Below are 25,181 nucleotides of genomic sequence, written 5' to 3'. Positions count from 1 at the left end.
AATAGTTGGTTGATGTTTAGTGAAATAAACAGTACGTATTTGACAGTTGTTCTCAGTGCACAAGTTTTCTTTCGCTATGGCTGGTTACTCTAACGCAGAATTAACAGACATGCATTTCATGTATGGTCGTGCTAATGGGAACGCCACCGAAGCGCGACGTCTTTATGTTGACGCTTATCCAAATCGCCAGATTCCTTCACAACGCATGTTTGGAAGAATTCACCAAAGATTGCGTGATACCGGTTCCTTGAGCAAACAGTGCCATTTATCCGGAAGACCAAGGTCGGTATCCACTCCTAGAGCAGAAGAAGAAATTCTAGCACTGGTAGAGCAGAATCCAGGTACGAGTGTGCGGAGAATATCAGCCGAGGTAGGAATTAGTGGTCCTCTTGTTTGGAGAATCCTTCACGAGCAACTGCTTTATCCATACCATGTGCAACGAGTACAGGCCTTAAATCCAATAAATGATCATCAAGCACGTTTGGTTTTTTGCCGCTGGTTTCTACGTCATGATGCTGAAGACCCTCGTTTTCTTGCAAACATTCTTTTTACTGATGAGGCCGGGTTCACAAGAAATGGAGTGTTTAATTTTCACAATACGCATATTTGGGCCGACGAAAATCCTCATGCTCTAATAGAATCTGGACATCAGGCACGTTTTTCATTAAACATTTGGATGGGTATTGTAGGTGACAGGTTTCTAGGTCCTGTTGTTTTACCAAACCGATTAACAGGCGCTGCTTACCTCAACTTTCTGCAGAACACACTGTATGAGTTTTTGGAAGACATTCCTTTGAATCAGAGGCAACAAATGTGGTTCCAGCATGATGGTGCTCCAGCTCATTTTTCCATGGCCGTTAGAGAGCATTTACACCAAACTTTTCCACATAGATGGGTAGGAAGGGCCGGACCTGTTTTATGGCCTCCAAGATCGCCTGATCTGAACCCTCTATCTAATAAAATAAAATGTTTGAAAAACGAATAGTGGTCCATATCTCCGCAACCGTTACTTCGCTCGTTCATACTATTACCTCCTGAAATATTTTACAGTCTTTTTTTAACACCCTATAGATATAGATATAACTGATTTTGTTTCTTTAATTACAGTTGAATTATTTACCGATTTCGACATAACTTATTGACAAACAGAAAATAAGAAGCTCAACCAGTCTAATTTTAACAATAATTAAACAAACGAAAAGTCAAGAAACTTGATGTCGTAAACACACGTCCCATTTATTTTTTGTGTACGTATGTTACGTACCTACTAGATAAATAAATAATTAAAGAATTCATTATATAAATACTAATAAAATCTATAAATAAACGTGACTAAGTCGAAATAATGATTGATTATTGAATATTTATTGACAATCAGTGGAACGCGATTTTTATAACCAGTGAAATTAAACTTAAAATATTTAACCTTTTAAAAATATGTGTACAAATAAGAGGCGCTTAACGACAATAGTTTTGCAATATAAAAAACCCAGGACAATCTTATTTACTTTGTTTCATTATCTTTGTTTCAAATAAATTTCCAGGGAAATCGAAAACTACATAGTTATAAAAAATAGTTTCTGTTTTAATTATAACCTTTGGCTTCATTGTTTTTGCAACTAAACAATTTTTCGTGAAAATCTTGTACTCATGCTATCTAATGCATAGTTATTAAAAAAACACAAAAACAAAATGTCAATACTTACAAGTTCAGATACATTTTTATTACATTTTCAAAAGCAGAGAATAGTTTTTTATTCGCCAATTATTTATAAACATGGGAGCTACTACGACTTACCGACATTACAAAGATAAAATGGTAATATTAGATCTTGTTTTTTAGGGTGGGCGGTGAACTTTCTGGGGTAGCCCGTGCACAGCCCTCCCCTCCCCCCCATGTTTATATAATAAGATAGAGCATATCTTCATCTATTATTGATAGAGCTAAAAGACTCTAAATTACTCTACTATTAGTAAGGAGATAGTAATATGTATTCTACTATTTAATCCAATAATATAAACCGATCTTTACTATTTAATCTACCAACGTAAATCGGGCTTTAGACATCATGAACCCACACTTGAAGTATAATAGGCGCTCCTCTCAAGGTATTGTCGAAATTTATGTAAGATTAAATTTGTTAACTTATCACCGATAAGAATGGAATATGCACTCAACTGCAGATAACGATGAAGCAATCTAGCGTCAAATACTAATAAAACCGTAACTTTTCACCGTAAATTTAATTTTCTGAATAATCAGTATCCCGAATGTGGCCAATTATCACTAATCAATTGAGTCAACGGATCCAATAAAAATCAATTGATTATTATGTCACCAATCGACGATATTTCAAAAACAATTAGATGAATTGTAAAGCTTTTATATAAAAATAGGGTCAATTTATTAACCTCAAAACAATTAATTATCTATAAAGACTGATATTCGAAAGCATTAACATAAAGAGATAAAATACTGAGTCACTGAATAATGTTTTAGCACTTTCGAACGGAATTCTAAGGATCGATATATGTTTGTCGTACAGGGTGTTTGAGACTTGAACATACCATAAATTCTAAAGATAATTAGAGATAATAGGATATTAAAAATAATTATATTTTTTTATGACATAGGTATCGGTCTATAAATACTTTTCAATATACAGGATCTGCTAAAGTAATTTTATGAATGAATTTATCAAAACACATCTTCAAAAGTAGTCGATATACCAATAAAAATACATACGAATAAAAAACGAATTAAGTTTGTTTTAGACTAAAAAATAATAATTCGCAAATGATTCGTATTTCGAATAAGATTATCTTTTAGTCGAAATTTGGGGATTGTTAGTGAGGGTGTTCCCCAATATCTTCGTAACTAGTTGTTGTAATTTTATATAAATTTAGTAATTTTTTGCAGTTATTTTGATAAGTTGCCAGCCCAAATTTCATTAATCTGCTTCAAACGTCTTACGAGATATTTGCGTATTTATGATTCGAGTTATCCACACATTTACAGCCACAAAAGCTGATGTAGAGTCAAATAAGGGAAAACAATAGACGCACTGTATACGTATAGTAATAAGACACATAATATCCTCTATCTTCACTCCAATTTTAATAGAGGCACAGTGAGCTCAATTTATTTTCCTTATTCGACCTTACGTCAGCATATATGACTAGAAATCTATGGATAACTTCAATTGAATGTACTTATTTAAGTTATTTTTCAATAAATTGAACATAAGCAACTTTCCACCAAGATATATTTGGCCCAACTATCATATGTTGTCCTCAAAATTATCTGATAGCATTTGTCCTTCTTCATTTAAATACACCCTGTATATTTAGGATGGGGATGCCCTCAAATCTCAAATTAGTAGAGTCCATATAAAAATCAAAAGATAAATCAAATATTTTTTTGATGATGAGTCAGCAACGAAAAGAAACAAAATATTCATTCCCCTTTTTAAACAAAATATCAATGAAGTTTAAAGTGTTTTTATAAAGAAATTTTCCATATAAAAGCAAATTAAAAAAACAGCTTAAAAAAGGAACACATTGCAAATTCACTTAAAGGAAGATCGTCAGATTCCATGTCTGATGCTTCCTGTTTCAAAGCACATGCCCTTGGTCATTCCAAACCTTGTCAGCTTCTTAATGATCTGATGATTTTAATATCAAAATAACTTCTTCTAGGTTATTTTTAATATAATAACATTTTAATATATGTTATTTATACTGACAAACACAATAACTAAAACAGAAAAAGTCTGTTTTTTTCGACGCCCACCTTCGATAAGTTTTGGATTTCTAATTAGATATTATCCTAATTCCTAATTAATCCTAATTTTAAATTTCCATACACGTCGATTACGTTCGAAGATATTAGCAAAATTCATTAAGAAAAATTAAATTAAGTCCTGAAATTTTAATACAAAAGGGAGAAACTAACGCCCTATATCTCACAACCAATAGACGATACATCCAATACGTAAAATTCTTATTTGTTAATAATCTATTATCCCAGTAATTTATGTTACGTTATTCTAAAACCATCCATCGCATCGAGGCGTTTTGAGCAAAATACCTCGAATTGCACACTGTTCAACCGACATGTGGTTCGGTGTCTGCCAGACTCCTTCAGTACAATGCACTTCCTCAAAATTACAGAGTACCATATGCCTTACCCGAGGCTTAATACTATCCTCAGTCGTTACCTATAATTAGAAAGCTGCTTAGCAACAATATTGTTTTTGAAATAGATTCGTTCGGGATTAGATAATCATTTCTTGAAAAGCTATAGTGCAGAAGTGAAGGTAACGTATTCCTCGTTCAATATTAATTATTACTTACAACAATTAATTAAACTGATTATAATTGCATTTAAATTAATTCCTTGAGCGACGTGTTTTTATTAATAATAAACCTATTTTTTGAGTAAATAAATTAATATTAATTATTGTTATACCTACGCGAATTATTACAGAATCGATAAATATAAAATGACAGTTCTACTTAAAGAATGTACAATGTGGTGCAATATTTAGACCATCTTGAGTCTGACTCACAAGATTAATCATTTAATAGTAATAAAACATACTGTAAAATAATTAGATATAATTTTTCATATAAAAATGTGCATCTATGAAAGGAGATAATAATTAGTATATGTATGTAATTCCATCATCATTATTATTATCATCACCACCATACATTTATAATGATCATAATAACATGATCATCGCTATCATCATCATCAGAGATCGCAAATTTTAGGTAGGCTGCAATGTGGTACTGGGTTCTCTTTTATGTAATTTTATTCAAACAAAAAAATTAACGCCATAATAAACGCCAAACGGTTCACATCGAACTTGCCATAAAATATATCGGTATAATACATAATAATAAGTACCAACAAAACATAACAAAATAATAATTTTTTACTCATAAGGAAAGCGATTGTAGAAAATAATTAACAGTTGTCCTAAGTGACCGTTTGACAGGCACATAACTAAAATAGTCGAAGACTTTAATATACCTATGCCGTTTTTACTAATCAGCGACTTCACATCCTTTGCCTGTGATCTGAAGCTTCGCATCGATCAATTTATTCGATACGCATCTAGCGGCACCCTAAAACCCAGTCCAAAAATATTCCTAGCAATTAATTCCTGAATTTTTGTTGTGGAACTTTGCTACTTGTGAAAAACAAAATTAAAATTAATGAAATTAACCCTAGCGCCAAAAGGTTTTTTTTATTATTTAAATACAATATACACATTTAATCGCCACGGTAGCGCAGTCGGTCGAGAGTGCGGTGACAAGCATTTCTCGGCTAGGCTTCCTACTCTGGTCCGGGTTCGATCCTCGGTGTCGGCACTGGCAATGTCGATGGATAATGGGTGTTTGTCCGCGTTTTTTCAAGTGTAGCCCCCTTCGGCACAAGCCTTTGGCTTTTGGATTTGGGGGTTGTCTCATTTATGTGGTGTGTTTTATGTTTAAAAAAAAAAACATCGTTATACATAGCGCATATAAATTGCCATTCGAATCATCATAATCATGAATTTGAAGTAATATTTTTATTGATTTTTTTTAAGGAAACTATGTAAATAATGTAAATAAAAAGCAAACCATTTGGTAGATACATAATATGTAGGCGATATTTGGCATTTGATCATTGAGGAATTAAATATTTTTCTAGATACTATGAATTATAAGTTCGGGGTTTTCGTCGGCTAGTCATAGGCGTGTTCGTCGTAAACAAATAAATAAACATATAGGTATAAATACAAATAAATATTTTTGCGTACTCTATCAGAGAAAGGTCGTTTTTTACCCCTTGGTGCGTTCGACATTATTAGAAGATTAAAACACGTATACATGAAGCAAACGTGAAGCCAATAACTGCCGTTATTACCGGTTTCCTACGTGGTGCTGCAGCGAAAGACCGACGCGACGGCTATGATCATCAACAATTACATTTACTTTATAAATAGAAAACAATAATTGCTATTTCTAAATATTAATTTAAATAATCGCAATTCATTAGAAATTAGAAGTTTATAGGAAACCAATTGATACTAACCGAGATACTAACACATATCTAAATCGATTGCTTCGAAAGATAATATTTTTAATAATGAATTGGCAGTGATAAAAATATACTAATAAACGATCAGTATCCTGAGAATTTTGTTGACAGTTTTTTAAAATATTCAAAGCAAAACAAATTTTTGAGATAAGCATCAAACTTCAAAACTTCCTCTAAGTCTCTGTTTTTTTTTTGTTGTTAACTACGATGACCCTTATTTTGAGAAAATACTAGTTCTCTATTTAATTTTTTACCTTTTTGATCACGTGATATCTTTTGCATTTTTAACTCTTTAGGTGGTATCACTCAAAAAGTGACAAGTACGGTCACCTTTTAATATGATGTATTGACTACCTCTACGTAACTCTGTAAATAGGTTTGTCCGATTGAAAATCCATCTTAACAATTCATTTTCATAAAAACATTAATTAAAATTATATAAATGCAAAGAATTTGAACTGATTTGAAATATGCATTGTTTTGTTTGGCATATAAAGTTAATCCATTGATTTATCGTATATTATCGTTAAAATAAGTAATTGATGACATCCTGAACTTGAATTGTGATTTTACACAATCTTTGGAAATACCAACCTAAACTTATCCCAAAGATATTTCCATTGAAATTTATATAAACCACAATCGATTATAAAAAGGAATAAGAAATCCCTACGATATTTTCGTGGAAGTTTTAGATGTTTCTTCAAATAAGATTGAAAAAAAAACACGTGTGTATTGTCTACATATATCATGCAGGTAGGTTTTACAAATGCAGTATTATTTATACCAATGATTAAAGAAAAATTACAAATCTGTTTGATTATCCTGGTTATCAGCTAGTTGCACAAGTATGAATCGATGATTGGATCAATCAAGTAAAAAAAACAGTAAACAAACGAGTTTCGGAAAAATACTCGTATCAGTATACCGATAAAAGGTACATCTACTATCTGGTCGATATGCGCTTGGCAAACAAGAATTTCGCGATTGTTTTCCGTTTACCTATCCCACATGCCGTGTATGATATCTCGACGGCATTTTTTGAATAGAATGAATGCGATGTTGTGCAGCGATTTACATAAAATTGTAGGAGTTGATATACAAAATAGCTTCAGGATTTTCTGGGAGGAAAGTTAGTACAGCGAATTCGTTTAAAACTATTCATCCCATATCTCGAAAAACAAAAAAATATATGTAAGTTCTTTAAAAGTATGTAGATGGTCCTGAGACCCAAACATTTCGATGACAGGAACTTCGAAAAGTACCTAGTTCTAGAGAAAATCCATTCAATACTGAACGACTTATATAGCATAAACAATACAGGGTGTAAGAAGTTCGACTGCCATTACTTCAGCATGAGATAGTGATAAAGTAATCATAAATGAACAAAAAAGTTGTATATTACAAGGGTGTAAGATTAACAGTTGTCAAAATACAGCGAGTATTAATATTGGGGAGTTTTCATCACAACGTGACAACAGCGCTTAACCTGCTGATGCACACCACGCGTACACGCGGCATATTTGTCCTAGGGAAAAAATGTAAACAACTATTATTGTGAAATATTTAGTAAATTGTATTGACTTTGTAGTACAAAGATAGTGTTGTGCTTAAATTTTAGTAATTATGAATCTCTTCAAACAGGAACTTTTAATCAAATTACGTATTTGAAAAATATGTAATTAAAGTACCCAAAGATTCACGTCGTCCAAATAATCATACATATTAAGAATAATTTAGGTACTTACCAAAACGCAAAATTGTATTTAATATTGTATAGATTAAGTAGTATTTTCATGTAACTAGGTTTACAACACCTGTTTGGAAAATAAATAAATAGATACCAATACAAAATGCTAACAGCAATAACCTCTTTCTTAACTCTAGTACACCCAGAAGAATATGCATTGCTTCCGGGGCTCATATGCTTCATTTTTGGCAGATATGTTGCTGATTCGTCCACAGTGAAACAACGCATAGGTTGGAAAAATGTCGTAGCTGAAAGTTATATAGAAAATTCCATCGAACAGAAGAAACAATCTCATCAACAAGTCTTGGACCCGCTGGTAACATATAATTATGTTTAAAAGTAACAAGAAATTAATCAACTAGTTATGATCAGCATCTACCACTAATTTACCAAATTAAAGTTAAAACGCATTTTTTGGTAAAATTAACAGCAGATAAATATGTTTACAAAACTTAGATATCTCCTGATTTTTGAGATGTCCAACTGAAGATTTTTAAAAGGAACATATGAACAGTGTTTCAAGAAATTGCCTGAAGGTAATGAAACGATCAAGAACCATTGAAATAGAAAATTTTGAACACATAAAGAAGCAAACCATTACAAATTAATCATCATCGTCATCGTCATCATTACAAAGATTATTTGCCTACTTACTATGAAAGATAATGTATAAAATTAATAAATTTAATTTGTAGGGCGAACAATGTCCGTACCCATACATCATGTTTAGTTCGCTGCACACGTCAAACAGACCTTAACGCACCGACACGTTGCTGCGCAGCCGACCGTCTTATTTTTCTACATATAAAAAAGTGACACCTACCTCCAGGTATGCGGCTCGTATCCTTCCTTGCACTTGCTGCATTCTGTGCAAGGCTGGCCGATATCGGCTTCCTTAATCTGCACGCCCTGCAAACAACAAAAACCGAATTTATTCATTTCCCAGTTCTAAATATAGAGGTGACGAACACTCGGGCAAGAATAGTGGTACTAACAGTACGTGCCTGCAAATTGCACCTATCCAACCATAAATGCTATATTTTATACCATTTTTACTGCTTTAGAAATGAGTTATACAAAGACAAAGTAAACAAACGATTAATATAAATATTTTGTTACACTTTCGAAATCCAAAACTTAAAAAATCACAGATACACGAGGCGAGAGGGGCAATTTTAAAATTTGGCATGTCTGACTGCCATAATTTGCCAACAATTTTACGTAAAAACCATTTTTTTGCCTTGCTTATAAATAAATATAGGGGTGGTTCGCTAACTTTATATAGCTAGAGTCATACTTTTTTATTCCGTGTTTTTCGTAAATTTGTAGAAAGCGAAAACCATTATTTGTGCCCCTTAAACTCGTAGAAATCCTCTGCTAGCAAGCCTGTATTTTAAAATAAAAAAAAATTAGTTTTTGCGACATAATTTAAAAAAATAAACTATTGATACCTGTTTCTAAAAGTGAAAGGAAGCCTCTGTAAAAATGTGGCCCCTACTCAAAGCAACGCCCTGTATATACAGGCTGTTTCAGAAAGACCTCCCGTAAATACGTGGGGTGATAGTACGACAAAAAATAAGAAATTTCTGTCTGATGAACTATATGTCTATCTCCTTTTGTTTTCGAGATACAGAGCGACAAAATAAATTTTTTTAAATAGAATTTTTACGAAAATTTCTAATCGGTGGGAAATATTTTTTATGAAATTTGGTATTGCGGGGTTTTTAAGGATGCCAAATACGCTGGTCTAATTATTTTTTGGATATTTCATAGAGGGCGCTAGTTATGCTACATTCCTGTTACATTTTAAGTTCTAATTTTTTTAAGGTTAGGTTTTTTACCATTCGGGCACCAATTTCTAATGTACAATTTTATTTTCTAAAAATAATGTACTCTTGTTAGAACTTCCTAATGTGGACGGTTTTCGAGAAAAACGGCTTTTAATTAAACTCTTACAATATTACGGTGTAGAAAATAAGTGACTTTTCTCAAAGTAGTCTTAAGTCAAAACTTATTGATGGATGTCTCATAAACAACGCATACATTCTTAGTAATATTTTAAACTCTAATTAACTTTATATCAAAATTTTAGTGATTGTCAGTGACTGTAGTTAGTAATGACTAAATTACAGTCACTAAAATTTTGATATAAGTTAACTAAAATTTAAAATATTATTAAGCATGTATGCGTTGTCTATGAGACATCCATCAATAAGTTTTGACATAAACCTACTTTGAGAAAAGTTACTTATTTTATACACCGTAATAGTTCAATTAAATGCCTTTTTTCTCGAAATTCGTCCACATTAGGAAGTTCTAACAAGAGTACATTATTTTTAGAAAATAAAATTGTACATTGGAAATTGGGGCCCGAATTGTAAAAAACCTAACCTCAAAAAAATTAGAACTTAAAATGTAATACGAATGTAGCATAACTAGCGCCCTCTATGAAATATACAAAAAATAATTAGACCAACGTATTTGGCATCCTTAAAAACCCAGGAATACCATATTTCATAAAAATAGTTCGCACCGTTCGGAAATTTTTGTAAAAATTCTATTTAAAAAATTTTAATTTGTCGCTCTGTACCTCGAAAACAAGAGGAGGTAGGCAAAAAATTCTTATTTTTTGTCGTACTATCACCCCCTGTATGGTCTTTCTGAAACACCCTGTATAAGGACAACAAATAGAAATGATTTCTACTATTTGTTTACAGCAAATTCTGGCACAACCAGAAAAACTGGGAAATATTTGTTTATAATTAACATTCTTTTTAAATATAAGCCCGATAAAAAATGGTTTGTAGGGAAAATTGTATTTATGTCACCTTTAGCTAAAATTCCATCGTTTTTCGGGTTGTTACGCCATGTACCTAGTTGCAGAATTATATTGCACTTCCTTAGCCTTAGCTAGGAATCTTTGTACTGCCCTTGTTGTTCTCGAGGTAAGCTCTGTTGGTGTCTACCCGCTATCAGAACCTCTAGACCCGCCCTTATGATGGTTTCGGTTCTTGTAGATTCTAACATCTGAAAGAATCACCACAGTCTGATGGTGTTTCCGCTCCACTAAGACCAGCCCAAAAACAAAAACGGCAAGTCAAAGATTCCTAGCTAAAGACGTACAATGTAAGTTTACAGCTGACCACGGGATAACAACTCACAGTACTTTAAATGTTATATTATATGGAAACTATCAAAACTTATTGGCACCAAAAAAATAATCGCCTAAAATAGAAAACACTAATAATCTAAAAATAACAACACAAATTAGTTTGAACAAGAACAAACTATTCTACAGATAACTGCGCTATTAAAAATACATATATAAATGGCAATTAGATCATTTTACATACTTAAAAACTGCTCGTTTGTTCAAGGTTAAAACTTTTAACGAAAAAGATCAAGTGTACATCGTATCAATTTATTAGCGTTGTTCTAAATATACAGAATGACACACAAAAATATTACCCAACCGTAGATGCTAAATATAACAAAAGATAATTGAAGTATATAACTAATAAATGTAACTCAGTTGATTAGGTGCACATGAAGCTAAATTGAAGAATATAAAAAGGGAAAGTAATTTGATATTAGTTCTATGATTTTATTTACATTTTTTTAAATAAGGGAAGAAAAATTGGGAAAAGGTTTATTATTTTCGATTCAAAACTCATTTAAATGACTATAATAGGTTATCTTTCCATTTAAACTAAGAACATTAAAATATACAGAGTTATTCACATAACTCAGCCTTATATTTTTGGCCATATCTCCCTTACTAGAGATAGATCTATCAAAAGTTATATCAAAATATGTTAGAATATACAATGTGTTCTATTTAAGAAAGCACAGGTTTAACATAGCACATACAAAGTGCAATATTCAATTGTTTTTGTAAGTAAAGTTTCGACATCACAAGAAAATTTCTTATAACTTTGACCCATACTATTTTTTAGAATGTCATATGATAACCCTGTATATAGGTACATACAGATCATATCAAAACATCAATATTTTCCTACAAGAGACAGCGTCAATCATCAATCATATTGTAATTGCTGTACAAAGTGATGAAGCTGATTAAAATGAGTACAAAAAAAGTAATGACATTATACACTGCATCTAGATAACGGCTTTTGATCAATGTCAGGTAAATATCCGATATTTTCGAGGATAGTATATAAAAATTTTTTTATAAAAATAAAAAAGTTGGGATGTATAGTGTCAATCACCCTTTGAAACTATCTCTTATCCAAGACTTTAACATTATATTATGTATGAATGTATTAGTGCCCTGATCCCATAAATTCAAGTTCTTTTTTAATTTTTTATTTTTTCCCAAATTTAACATTTTTTTATAAAAAAATATGGGACTTTGCAAAAAAAATCCAATTTAAAAAATGAATAAAGGATGATAAATGTACCCTTTAGTTACGATTAATTAATTAAAATTACTTTATATAGATGGAGTATATTTGTATTTAATAAAGAGAAACAGTTTGTATCAAATGTATGACGAATGAAGTCGTACAAACGCCATTTTGCTATAACACCATAGGTATAAGATTTGCATTACAGTAGCTCCAACACTGTATATGTTGCCTTTAGAATTAAGAAGTAAGAATTTTAAAAAGTTTCCCCTCCTTTGCAAAAGCTGCATAAGTAACAATTATTTCCTATTTTTATTTTGATTGAATAATTTATAAATATAGAACATAGCTGAGTAACACTAACATATTTGGTAAATCCATATTTTGATTTTAAACTTGCACAAAACAGGTGTTAACTCACTTAGGTGCGTTTATTTTTTTCCTTTATCTTCTTTTATTTGTAATTTCTGTGAAATATAATAATGTTATAGGATAGTTTAATATTCGCTTTAATTTAAATAGGTACACAATTTTTTATCTTTTTTTTATCAAGTTCCATGCATCGAAAAATAATTTTTATAAGAACGTCTTATAGAGAATACTTTGAAGTTTGCAAAACCCTGCTTAGATTTTCTGTACGATCATTAGTTCGCGAATAATTAATTATCAAAACCGAAAAGGTCATTTTTGCTTTGAACGACGATTAACTCAGCGATAAATCATGATACAAAACTCCTGAACAGGCCAAATGAAAGAGGATGAATCAAACTAAAAGAGCTGACAGATGGGATTATCAAAATATACAGGATGTTTCAGAAAACATGAGCCAACGCTCGGGGGCAGATTCCAGAAGCCAAAAACAAGATTATTTTTTGATATCAACATGGGTCCGACAGGAATTTTATAAACAAGCTCTTTTACATGTCCTTAAAGCTAAAAATCTATGGGTGTTTTTCTTTGATTCAATCCAAAGGCTTGCAAGTAAGTCCGGTCCTATAATTCATGTTCAACATAATAACACTTAGGAATGTATATTCGGTTGTAAATAGTAGTAATTTCATTTTAATTCCAAGTGGAAATCAAAATTTTTAGAAAAAACACATCTTGAAACTTTGACGATGTAGCTAAGGAACAAAGCGAAATCTGACCCATGTTGATACGAAAAAATAATCTTGTTTTTAGCTTAGGAATCTGTTCCCGAGCATTGGCCCATGTTTTCTGAAACACCCTGTATATTGAAGCCTGTGGACCGTTTGAAAGAGAAGAGAAAAATAAAAAAAAAATCCGCTAGATTTCTTGTGATTTCTCAAGGTGGTCGATAAAAGTTTTTAACTTTCAGATCCTGAAACTGGAAACTTCAAGCTTCAATTTGTTTTTTTATAGCTCTACGACTATTTTTCACCAAATTACACCCTATGAAAATCACCTAAAAATTTAGGATTTTTTTTATCTTTTAATTTTTGTAAACTAGTGTATTTTCAGAAAAAAAAAACATTAATTATTTTTTTATGGCCTGCTCGTTCTAACAATATTAGGATGCAGCTTAGAGTCACCCTAGATGTATTTCTATTTCAACTGTCAAGTATTGTGTTTATTTTTGAAAAAAAAATATGTTAAGCAATAAAATCACTTCCGCAAAGTATTTCAAACGTTATATACTTTAAATGAGACCTTAGCATTTTATTAGATTTCGCAACAGTTACAATCGGAGATTTCAACGGTGACGATTTCAGTATCATCATTGTTGTCTGGCTTGACATTTCTACATATCGAAAAAAAAGACGTGACTCAGTAGAATTTTGCATACGAATAACAGTTTCCTTTTAATCGTGAAGGAAATTGCTAATGGCTTAGGAATCTGCCTTAGTGCTGGCGTCTTTAAAAAATGCATTGCGCGATAAAATCTGCACAGTTTAAGCGGAATTTAATAGCCACTGTGGAAGCGCTCATTCGAATGTTAATCGTCGTCAGAAACACTGCAAACGTGAATACATACACGAACAAAGACTAGAAATAAAAGATAACATTATTTTTGTTAATTTCAACTATACCTAATGAAATTTGAAACGATATCAAAATTTAATAGTATCTTAAGACAAATATTAGTAAAGTTTTAAACAGTATCGAAGAAAAAAGGGAAATGCAGACGAATTTAAAATCGCTATTAACAATAACCGGAATTTTACTAGAGCTCGGGGTTTTCGTCGGCTACCCATAGGCGTGTTCATCGTAAGCAAATAAATAAAAATAAATAAATTTGCCTACATTATCAGCGAAAGGTCGTTTTTTACCCCTTGGTGCGTTCGAAATTATTAGAATATTTAAACACCTACACACGAAGCAAACGCGAAGCCAATAACTGCCGTTATTATCGGTTTCGTAAGGTGCTCTGTAGCGAAAGGCCGACGCGACGGCTATCCGACCGAGTCCCGAGCTCTAATTATTACATAGTTTTTCAATTATTATCATCCTTTCACGTTACAAAATAAATTCGATATTTTTTAATTAACATAGCTATGAAGAAGTGAATTTGGCGAAGCATATTTTTATGAGTCTACGTAAATATGATTCCTCAATAGTCACATCTGGTTCTGACATCCCAACTCATTTAGAACACATTTAAACAAAAACCCTCGGGTATGTAAACTGATACCTATATCTTCGTACGGATTCCAGACGAACATTTATGTTAATTTGAAACAAGAAACAATCTGTAGACGTTTGGCAGCCGAATTAACGACCACTCTGTACAATAAATAAGACCAAACAAAGGAATCACGAATCACGAGTACCTTTGATATTTGCAAAGGATATTTAAACTTTCTGTGAGTACTCAACCACGTGACTTCAATGCTTTCATGCGGCAGATATAAGTAAATTCCTTCTGCCACCTCTGCAGGATGACATCATGCCACGAATCGAGTATGATAATTTCTGTCACTCGAGAAATTATTACTGATAAATGAATATCAACTTACTTAAGCAACTAATTTTTGAAAACATATCTACAGTGTATCCCTTCAAGTTCTCTACAAATGGGTAACATTTTTATTATCAATTTTAGGAAACAAAGGTATTCTTTATAAAAAGTTCTGGTTTTTGAAAAAATGCTGTTAAACATTTCAAATTTGAGATAGCATATACAGGGTGGCCAAAACTAAAAAATCAAATTTAGAACGTGAATATGAGATTTTGTTTTCCGGCAATATTGAAACAAGACAAAGACCTTTGGACGAATAGGTTCACGCCGCAAATAAATTACATTCAATAATAATTGGTGAATGTTCCTTTTTTAAAAACACGAAACAATTTCAATAGTAAACATTGCAAGAAAATAATTTAAATGCATTTCTTCGTCACTGCATATTAGCCTCGATATATCTACCTTCCCTTTCCATACAAGTGGCCAATCTTGTGGAAAATTCTTTTAAAACATTTCTAAAACGACAGGAGTTATTGTATCTTCTATTGTCTCCCTGATTACTCTCTTCAAATGGTCAATATTTTGAAAAGTCCCTTGTATGTATACCTTTAAATAGCCTCATAAAAAATAATCGAGAGGGGTTAAATCCGGAGACCTAGCTGTCCAGAAAATGTGAGAATATCTATCAATTATTTTCCATGAAAGGATCGATCAAAATTGCCTGGCCTCAAGGTATGTATAAATTTAGGTTTGTAAGACCGAAATTTGTTCAATTTTAATATTTTTGAAATTGTCGTCTTACTTACATAATTTGTGCTGATCTTTTGCGGAAATCCTAAAAAATCTCTCCGCAAAAGATCAGATCTTATTTCAATATTGCCGGAAAACAAAGTTGCATATTCACGTTCTAAACTTGATTTTTCATTTTTGGCCACACTGTATTGCCTTCTCAAATGTGAAAAATTTTACAAAATTTTTTCAAAAAGCAGAACTTTTTATAAAGAATACCCCTTTTTGTAAAATTGATAAAAAAAAAGTTACCCATTTGTAGAGGACTTAAAGAGACACACTGTATATGCATAAAGACTTTGGTAATAATTACTACTATTTTAACAGATTAAAACAAGAATCCTTACATGACTTGTATGGTAAATTGTAAATCCATCAGGTACAATCATGGCATTAATTAATTGAATTCTAAAATAAATCAACTACTGTCATGTTGTTTAGTCTATTGGTCTGAAAGTATGTAAAAATATAATAATACCATAGTCAAATATTTATTCTAAAAGTATTTCAATAAGATAAAATGTTCATCAAATAACATCTTTCAATATTGTTTAACAACGACTAACATAAAGTTAGAAATGTTCACCAAAAATGACAAAAACGCTACACAAAAAATATTATTTTGAATGCCCACCCATACATATAAAATAATAAAAAATTCCGCTATTCAGAAAAATTCCAGAGCAATTTTTCAATATATCTACCGAATGAAGATAAGTGATATACATAAGTAGGTAGATAAAATAAAAATCATATTCCGCAATTAAACCGTTTCATCTATTCCTGCCATAATTAAAGTTATTTTTTTATTGATAACGAAAAATTAATTAGGCAATTTGCAAACAAATGATAATGGGTGATATCAGCTGAAACGTTTGTAAATTAAAACGTACGATAACCAGTAAGTTTTCAATAAACAGGTTATATTAAAAAAAATACTTAAGGATAAACCAAACGACCTCTTTCCGACGGTTTATCTATTATTTCTTTCATATTAACACCAAATCAATTAATTTATAAAAATTTACCTCAATTTCTGAAATACTGCAGACAGAGTTCATAATACATAATCTATGTATGATCACTATTTCGTTATATTTTCTAAGAATCCCTATTAACTTTTTTTGTTCCAGTACACTTGAAACTCCTGGAATACGTTTTGTAAGATTTACGAGATATCTAAATAGAAACATCAATTAAAGTTGACTCATCTGTTTACTAACGATATGGCGGACTAACATGCAACTTGCTAGCAAATTATTTTATAGGGTGTTCGTTACTTCTATACTAGATTATAGAGAATTAAAGATTAGATCAGAAATCATGGGTTTTGTCCAGAAATTTGCAATAACCAAGTTACGGTAAAAATCATTCAAAGTAAATTATTGACAAATATGAATAGTTTACTTAAAATAAACCATATAAAAAATTTGGAAACACAATAAACTTAAGTACAAATTATAATAGAATATTGAAAATTTTGCAATATTAATAATATTAAACTAACAATAAAATTTCTTGTGTATGGTTAGCCTTAGGTAGCGGTACCTAAGTGTAATCTAACTGCTTCAGATACAAATTAATTCTATTACTGAACATGTGTAACCGATTAGCTTCAGGAAGCTCTCTTGATGATTATTTGTAGAAAAAAATGCACTATAAATCTATTTCCGATTAGATAGCTCCAAACTCGTATAAAAAAGAAACATGAAAAAAGTTAAATTGTGTTATAAAATGGTTAAGTACGAGTGTAGCCTTGTCAAGTTTGATGGAATCACCAGAAAGACTGAGTATAAAAAATTGAATAGGCTATTTTTCCTACAAGTACGAAGCTATCCCGAAGATCTTAAAGAAGTTAAAAATCAGTCTTGAAATAAAAGTTAAAAATCAATAAAAAGGTATAGTATTTCCTTAGGTCTTGCCGATCTCAATTGAGGAACCAAGAGGTTGGTAGTAGTTTCAAAATGATTAACAAACAAGACGTTCCTACTGCAAAATGTTAACCATAAAAATGAAATGACGCCAGTAGAAATAGTTGAGTACTTAAAAAAATTAGACCTAATTTTTTCATAACTTGTAATTTCTAATTTTATTACGAAGTATTTAGATGAACGTGTGTTTATGTATGTAAACCTACAACTAAATTTTCAGTTAAATCTTCCATAAATTTACTTTAAAGAATCTTATTTTAGAAAAGTTCCCCCACTCGACTGAAAATACAACAGGTAATATGCTCTATAATCATGTGCCAGATTAATTATTATTATAATAATAAATCGTAAGTGTGTTTTATATTTTTCGTGATTTACCATAATTTACAGGTTTCCTCATATTGGGAAGACCTTTAAGGCAGATAAATTATTTACGGAACTAACATCAAACGTAAAGATGTCCAGAATCAAGTGAAAAAAAAAATGTTTACAGACGTAAATATGTCGACAAATTTAATTTAAACACATTAGTATAAACATTATGAAAATTAATTAGACTAAAACAGATGTTCACCTGGTCATTAACAGTTAGATTAGTTGCCGGAAAATTATATGAAAAGGAAAATTTTTGCATCATCGATTAATTTAGTACAAATTAAAACGCACAACCCAAGTCAACTGTTAACGTAAACCAGGAATATAAAAAGAACATTGTTCAAGAGAAAATGCAATTGGTGTATTGCAAAGTAAATCAAGGGCAACAATAATTAAAAAAATTACTGACGATAAAATTGAAGAAATGATAGTTCGATAAAGAATATAGTGAAGAAATCGTAAATTTTATTGATTCAAGTTGCTGCTCATTACGCGTTACGGATGTGGTCAAAATTGATAATATAGTTAAGTATAATTATATAATGACATCATCTTTTTCAACAATTTGTGACAAATATAAAATTTTTGCCAATAAATAGTAAATTTTGTTTTTGTTGACAAAAGAAATAATTTTGATAAAGACAGGTTTTCAATTAAAAATTGTTAATTTTTTTTATGGATTCAGAAAGTATACAGTATAGGGTTATGTACGGAATAGCGTATCGGGTAAATGGCCTCCACAGATTTGCTGACACATACGCACTCTTGTCGAAATTTTCCCTGACCGCTTTGTATGATTGCGGCTGATTTTCGCTGATATAGAGCTCAATTTTCTTCTTCAAGGCATGGGTGGTCGCGGGCTTCTTGGCATAAAAATTAGTCTTCAAAAAAACCCAAAGAAAAAAGTTCAACGGCGTTAAATCACGGCCAATTCTGATCACCAAAACGGGAAATTACACTACCAGGAAATGACTCAAGCAGTAATTGAATTGTTTCTCGGGATGTATGGCATGTGGCTCTATCTTGTTGATACCTCATCTATATCTTGGAATGTAGGTAGAAAAAAAACTGGATTATCGTGTCCGGATAGCGAACACCATTAACTGTTATTGCCTGACAGTCACATTTTCGAAGAAGAATGGTTCGATGATGCCTTTAGCCCAAAATCCGCACCAAACAGTGACACGTTGTGGATGCATTTGTATCTCAACATTCTTAACAATCGTTGATTTTCTGAACCGCAAATACGATAATTTTGTCGATTAAAGCCATCAAGAAAAAGAACCTTATCGCTGAAGATGATTTTGTTCGAAAAATCAGCATCCACTTGTTCCATAATTCATTCAACGAACTTTCTTGGCTCTGCGTAGTTAGTAGGCTTCAATTCCTGAGTCAATTGCACTTTCTAAACATGAAGAACTCTCAGCAACACTCTCACGAATGGCTTCGATGTTTTGTGTTAAACGACTTGTGTCACTAATTGATCTAGTCATTGTAGCTTCAATATTTTTAAAATGTCGCTATACTATAAAAACGCGTTGTTCTTTTGTGTAGCGCTCCATTTTTAATAAATAAAACTGAACTGTCAGCTATCAGGCTGTCTTTTTTTTTCGTTGGTGTACAAATGGCAAAAAATTCAAATCATCCTCAGAGGCACATATCTCACTATTAAAACACTATTTTTATAATGTGATACAATTATCTACTTATAACTGGAAAATCGTATTTAATGTCCATAACAACTATGTAACTTTCTATTGCTAAAGTATACTAGATCGTCAAAGCTGTAAGAAGATATCCAGGTGAAACGGTGATCTACTTATTAAATAATTCAAAATATTAGAGAGAATGGCGTCAAAAAATAGCACAACAAAAGTCAGGGGTTGATAATAATAGTCAAAGTTCTATGAAGATAAACTTTAGAAATATTTTACAAGAGGTTGGCACTTTTTAAAGGATAAACAACAAATTCACTATAGATGTTAACAAACAGCAATATTAGTAAAATTTTGCAAGAATGGTACCGAAAATTAAAAGTTTAAAAAAATTATTTTAAGATAAATAATTTTGCGATGCTTTAATATCTCGAAAACTGATCTATAGAAACCTTTTTGATTTAATATTAACCACACTTTTCGAATACTAAAAGAGATATTATATAAATTTTAAGTCAAATTACCACGAAAAATGCCACATCAAAACTAGATACAAATGTATCAATTTCACTCCAAAATTGTTCAATTTCTAGGTACAATTTAGCACAGTTGGACAAATGTGCTCAAACTTTGTTATACTATTACATTTGTAAGGCGTTATATATTATATAGAACAAAAGCATCCAATAAATTGATTATTTTCGACAAGAAAATTCATTTTCTCTACACTTTTTACGTTCTATTGTTTGCATCCATCGACGTCTCCGGATTTTTTTAACAGAACTTTATAATTTTCGCACAAGTTCTTGTATAACTTGCTGAATTCATCAATATGCAATGATAGTACTTTTATTTATTCAACAGAGACAAAAATCCGGAACTTAAACAAATAAAGTAAGTAAGTATGATGCTAAATTCAGAAACCATAATTAACGATTACAGTAAATATTTTTCTTTGAAAGGGTACATTTTTTAAATTAAATAAGGTAACTTTTTAAGAAAAATTCTACTAAGTAAATTTAAATCAGTTAATTTTCAGCCAAGGAAGCTACCCTTAAAGTATGACCCATTCGCTTTTGCACACCCTGTAGAAGATGTAAGCAACACTTGACATTTCGAGCATTCGAATAATCTGACAATTACACAAGCTTGTTTGAGAAAGAACAGGTTAATCCGAATGTAGTCGGAGATTGCAAACCTTCATTTGTTTTCAAGTTACAGGACGATATTCATTTCCGACCACCTGCGTATCTGTGCTGTTAAATGAGATAAAAACTGCGCTATATGAAGTATTCAACGTAGAGTATTTTTCATTTTTTAGAGCACCTCATCAGTACAGGAGTTAAAGCAAACTTTATTTTTTAAATAGGAACCCCCGAAATAAAAAACTACAGAATAAAAAACATACTTTTAATTTTTGATAGAAATAATTGGTTGTACAGATACTTTTATAACTTTTACATATAGGTCCATCAATAGAGGTTTTTGTGACAATGTACAATTTGTAGAGAATAGAAGTACGAATAAAACGAGAGGTCGATAATTAGAAATGAAGAAAACCCGGAAAAATCGGAAAATTTAGCTGTTTCTTTTTAATTCATTACTCTGCCATTTTTTAAGTTGTAGAGCTTACCCTGTGCACAAAAGTAGTGAATTATATGTATTTTAAGTGTGCATAAAGCAGGCGCTGTCGAATCATTAGTTTTGATACAATTCCAATTTGAATTTTTTGGTGCACTATTTTGCAAAATTCCAAAGAATACATATTTAGGTGTTCTTGCGTATACCGTTAAGGAAATTTTATTCAAAACTGTATCTACTGCCCCTCATCTCCCAATCTTCCCCCACTACTCGACCGCTTACGCGCGCTCTGTCGTTTTTGAGAATGTTTCACCTATTTCGCATCATTTTATCAGAAAATTAGAATGTACGTTTTGTAGTATTATACTTCTACTTTTAAAATCCGGCTGAAAAATTAAAATCGCTTTGTGCACACTTAAAGTACATACATATACAATACTTTTGTGTACAGGGTCAGCTCTAGAACATAAAAAATGGCAGTGTATTGATTTTTTAAAAAACGCTTAATTTTCCGATTTTTCCGGGTTTTCTTCGTTTCTAATTATCCGATCGGATCGATCGACCTCTCGTTTTATTCGTATTTCGGTTCTCTACAAATTATCTATATAACATTCAGATTGCTTCATTAGTTTAGGTTTTATAAGCAAAAAACCAAAAAAAAAATGCATTTTTTGCATAAGTGTTTATAAAAAATTAATTAATGGTAAATTGGAGTAGGAGACATATAAGCATATATCTACAAACTGGTGTCATAAAAGGCTGCCACAAATACCGTCAAAGATTAACACGTCATTTTTCTCTTCCTTTCTTTTCGATTTCATTAAGTAGTCAGTACAGTCAGGTCAGTTTCATTTGATACAAGACAGAACTTCTACTTAAGTAAGACAAACTGTTACATCCAATTATTTGTAGAAAATTTAAAAATATAAGTTAGATTTATAATATTTTCCATATCATCAAACAAGAAATATTTCTATACACACTGATGGTTAATTCAGGAATATATATAGTACAGAGAGCTAGTATTAAAATATAAATCGGTTTCAAACGCGTGTCACATTAATTTCACTTACCCCACTTCTGTAGGTCCATTCCTTGAGGGTATCGCCTCGGTCACGATACCCATTGGTAACCTTATCCGCGTCTATTCCATTTATGGTGATCCTCACCGGCTTCGGGTCGTCGCGATATTTGTTGGAAGCCGAGAAAGTCGAACGGGAAAAGGAAGTGTAGCCCGACATTATTTCGCCGCTCACCGGTTCAGCACACAGACTAAGTACGCGAGCTGGGATTTCTATGGAGTCCACAAGAAAACGCGGCCTGCTGCACCGTGGTACACCGAAAGTAAAAACGAAAAGAACCAAATCGCATTGTTCAGCCTTCCGACTAGTTTTTACACCTACATCTGTGTTTTGCCTTAATCGAAGAGCTGTTATAGCCCCTTCAAGTAAACTGTGGGCCGCATCGCAGCCTCGGTACAGGGTTCCCGCCGACATCGGTTACCTGCACTTCATGACTAGGGATTTTTTAATGACCAGGGCAACAAGAGAGTTCCATGATTTAATAATGATAGTAATATGTCATTATTTAAAATAATTGTTACATATAGTATGTAAAAATATAAAAATACAGCCAATCTCGTATTATTGAGATATATTATTTTTGTTTTTAATTAATGCCAAATATTTGCATATTTAACATAGGTTCTTATGGAAAATGCTATGATGAATACCCTTACAATTGAATTACGGGTGAAAAAATGCTAATGTTAAGACGAAAAAATATAGATATTTACCTGAATCATTAATTAATAGATGAGAGAAAGAAAAAAGTAGGTTACCGCACATTTCACAGAGAAATAAATTATCAAACATAAAAAGTTCTGACTTGTGATCCGCCAAACAATAAACGCGAAGGAGTAACGTCAACAGCGCAATAGCGTATGAATGAGGATAAGTGGAGGGAAAATAAACGTTTCGATACATAACTTAGTCATTAGAAACATTCAAATTGTTTTTATTTGTGTAATGCAATTTGGAATAATAAAATAAAATGCAAAATATTCAAATGAAGTATGTTTTCTGAAATCTTTTTTTATTTATAAGTTTATTTTAATGAGAATCGAGTGTTTTAATTTACTTACCTGTATTATAATATGTTATTTAATGTTAAAAAATAATACTATTATGCATATTACATCTAAAAACCCGATTCTCATTAAAATAAACTTTATACATAAAAAATATGTCATTTCCACTTTTTACAAAAAAATATTGAAAAAAATATTTTTAAGAAAATTGTCTGTTGGTACCACAGTGAAAAATTATTTCTCGAAAAAATGCGAAATTTTTTTTTACAAAATTAATAGTTTATAACAAATTAATAATTAATTATTGCAAAATGGACCAGTGAACTTATTATTTTTGCGCTACCCCAGATTAAAAATAAACGTTAAAATTGGTCCACAATTACCGGATATCGCAAAATTTTCGGGCACTTAAGAATTGAAGTCTCGGAACGTTTAAGGGTTGATTGATTTATTCCCGAAATTTTAAGTCTTAATATTTATAAATAAACAAGTTTTGAATTTAAAAAAAAAACGCTAACGGCTAAAAATAGTCCTAGAACAATTTTTTTTCGTGAAAAATTACCACGATTACGAAAATCAAAGCGGCTTTAAAAAATATTCATTCCTCGCAGTTATTAACGAAAACCTTATAAACAAATTACACTATTTGTTTATACGCCGTTTTGAGGAGGTTAGCCTAGGAAATTACAATTCCCAGTTGCATATCTTGAAAATATAAGTCAAGACGAAACTAATGAGCCCTCATAAGGCCCTTTATTATAACGCTAACAACCGCGCTTTGCAATTGAAAAAATGCTATTTCTAATAAACAAATGCAAAAACTCGTAAACAGATAAATATTTTTTTACCAAATTTTCAGGGTTTCTTAAACGTAACAAAATATAACTTTTACTGCAGTTTAGAGACGACTTATTCTCTTTTCTTCTATTTATAGCAAATTCAAATTTCGCTATTTTTTGCAATTATTTAAACAAATTGTCAATGGATTTTAATTTAGCAGGTCTCAAATGAAGCGTTTTTTGAAAACCTATAAGTATAAACTCCATTTTTGATAATTTTTACATTATAATCATTGTTTAAACAATGATCTTGTTGTTTTAAACCGATACTTTTTGGGAAATATTATTTCTTTTTGCCTAAACTAACGATTAAACCAAGTTTCAATCTGAAACGAATTACTTTTTGATTTACATGTATTACAAATTTCATTTACTATAAGTAACATTTGTATTCACAGAAGTGCATCATAGTAGTATGGTAGGTACTTATGCATGAAATTATATTTAAACTTTTCCACGCGATCACTTCTTGATCACAGTTTGTAGATGAAATAAAAATGTAAAAGTTCTTTGCAAAAAGAGCATTGTACACATTATGTCATGTACTCTTTTGTCGATTAGTTGATGCCCTCGAACGGTGTACTGAGGTTCTGGCTCCACAATCTTCTCTACAACAGCTTTTTTCCTGCTTTTGCTATTTTCTGTTCTAATTCTCAAGCATTTATACTTTCTTTTGGTTACAAATTTTCCTTTGTACAGACTCTATTCTTCATCCTACATTTTATAGGTTAAAGCAATCAGCTGTGCGAGCGATCACATAGCATCGTATACCTATATACATGACA

The sequence above is a fragment of the Anoplophora glabripennis genome, unplaced genomic scaffold (genome assembly GCF_000390285.2).
Source record: "Anoplophora glabripennis isolate ALB-LARVAE unplaced genomic scaffold, Agla_2.0 scaffold36, whole genome shotgun sequence".
Classification (NCBI taxonomy): Eukaryota; Metazoa; Arthropoda; class Insecta; order Coleoptera; family Cerambycidae; genus Anoplophora; species Anoplophora glabripennis.
The sequence above is the reverse complement of the archived record's forward strand: the minus strand, read 5'-3'. Positions refer to the sequence as shown.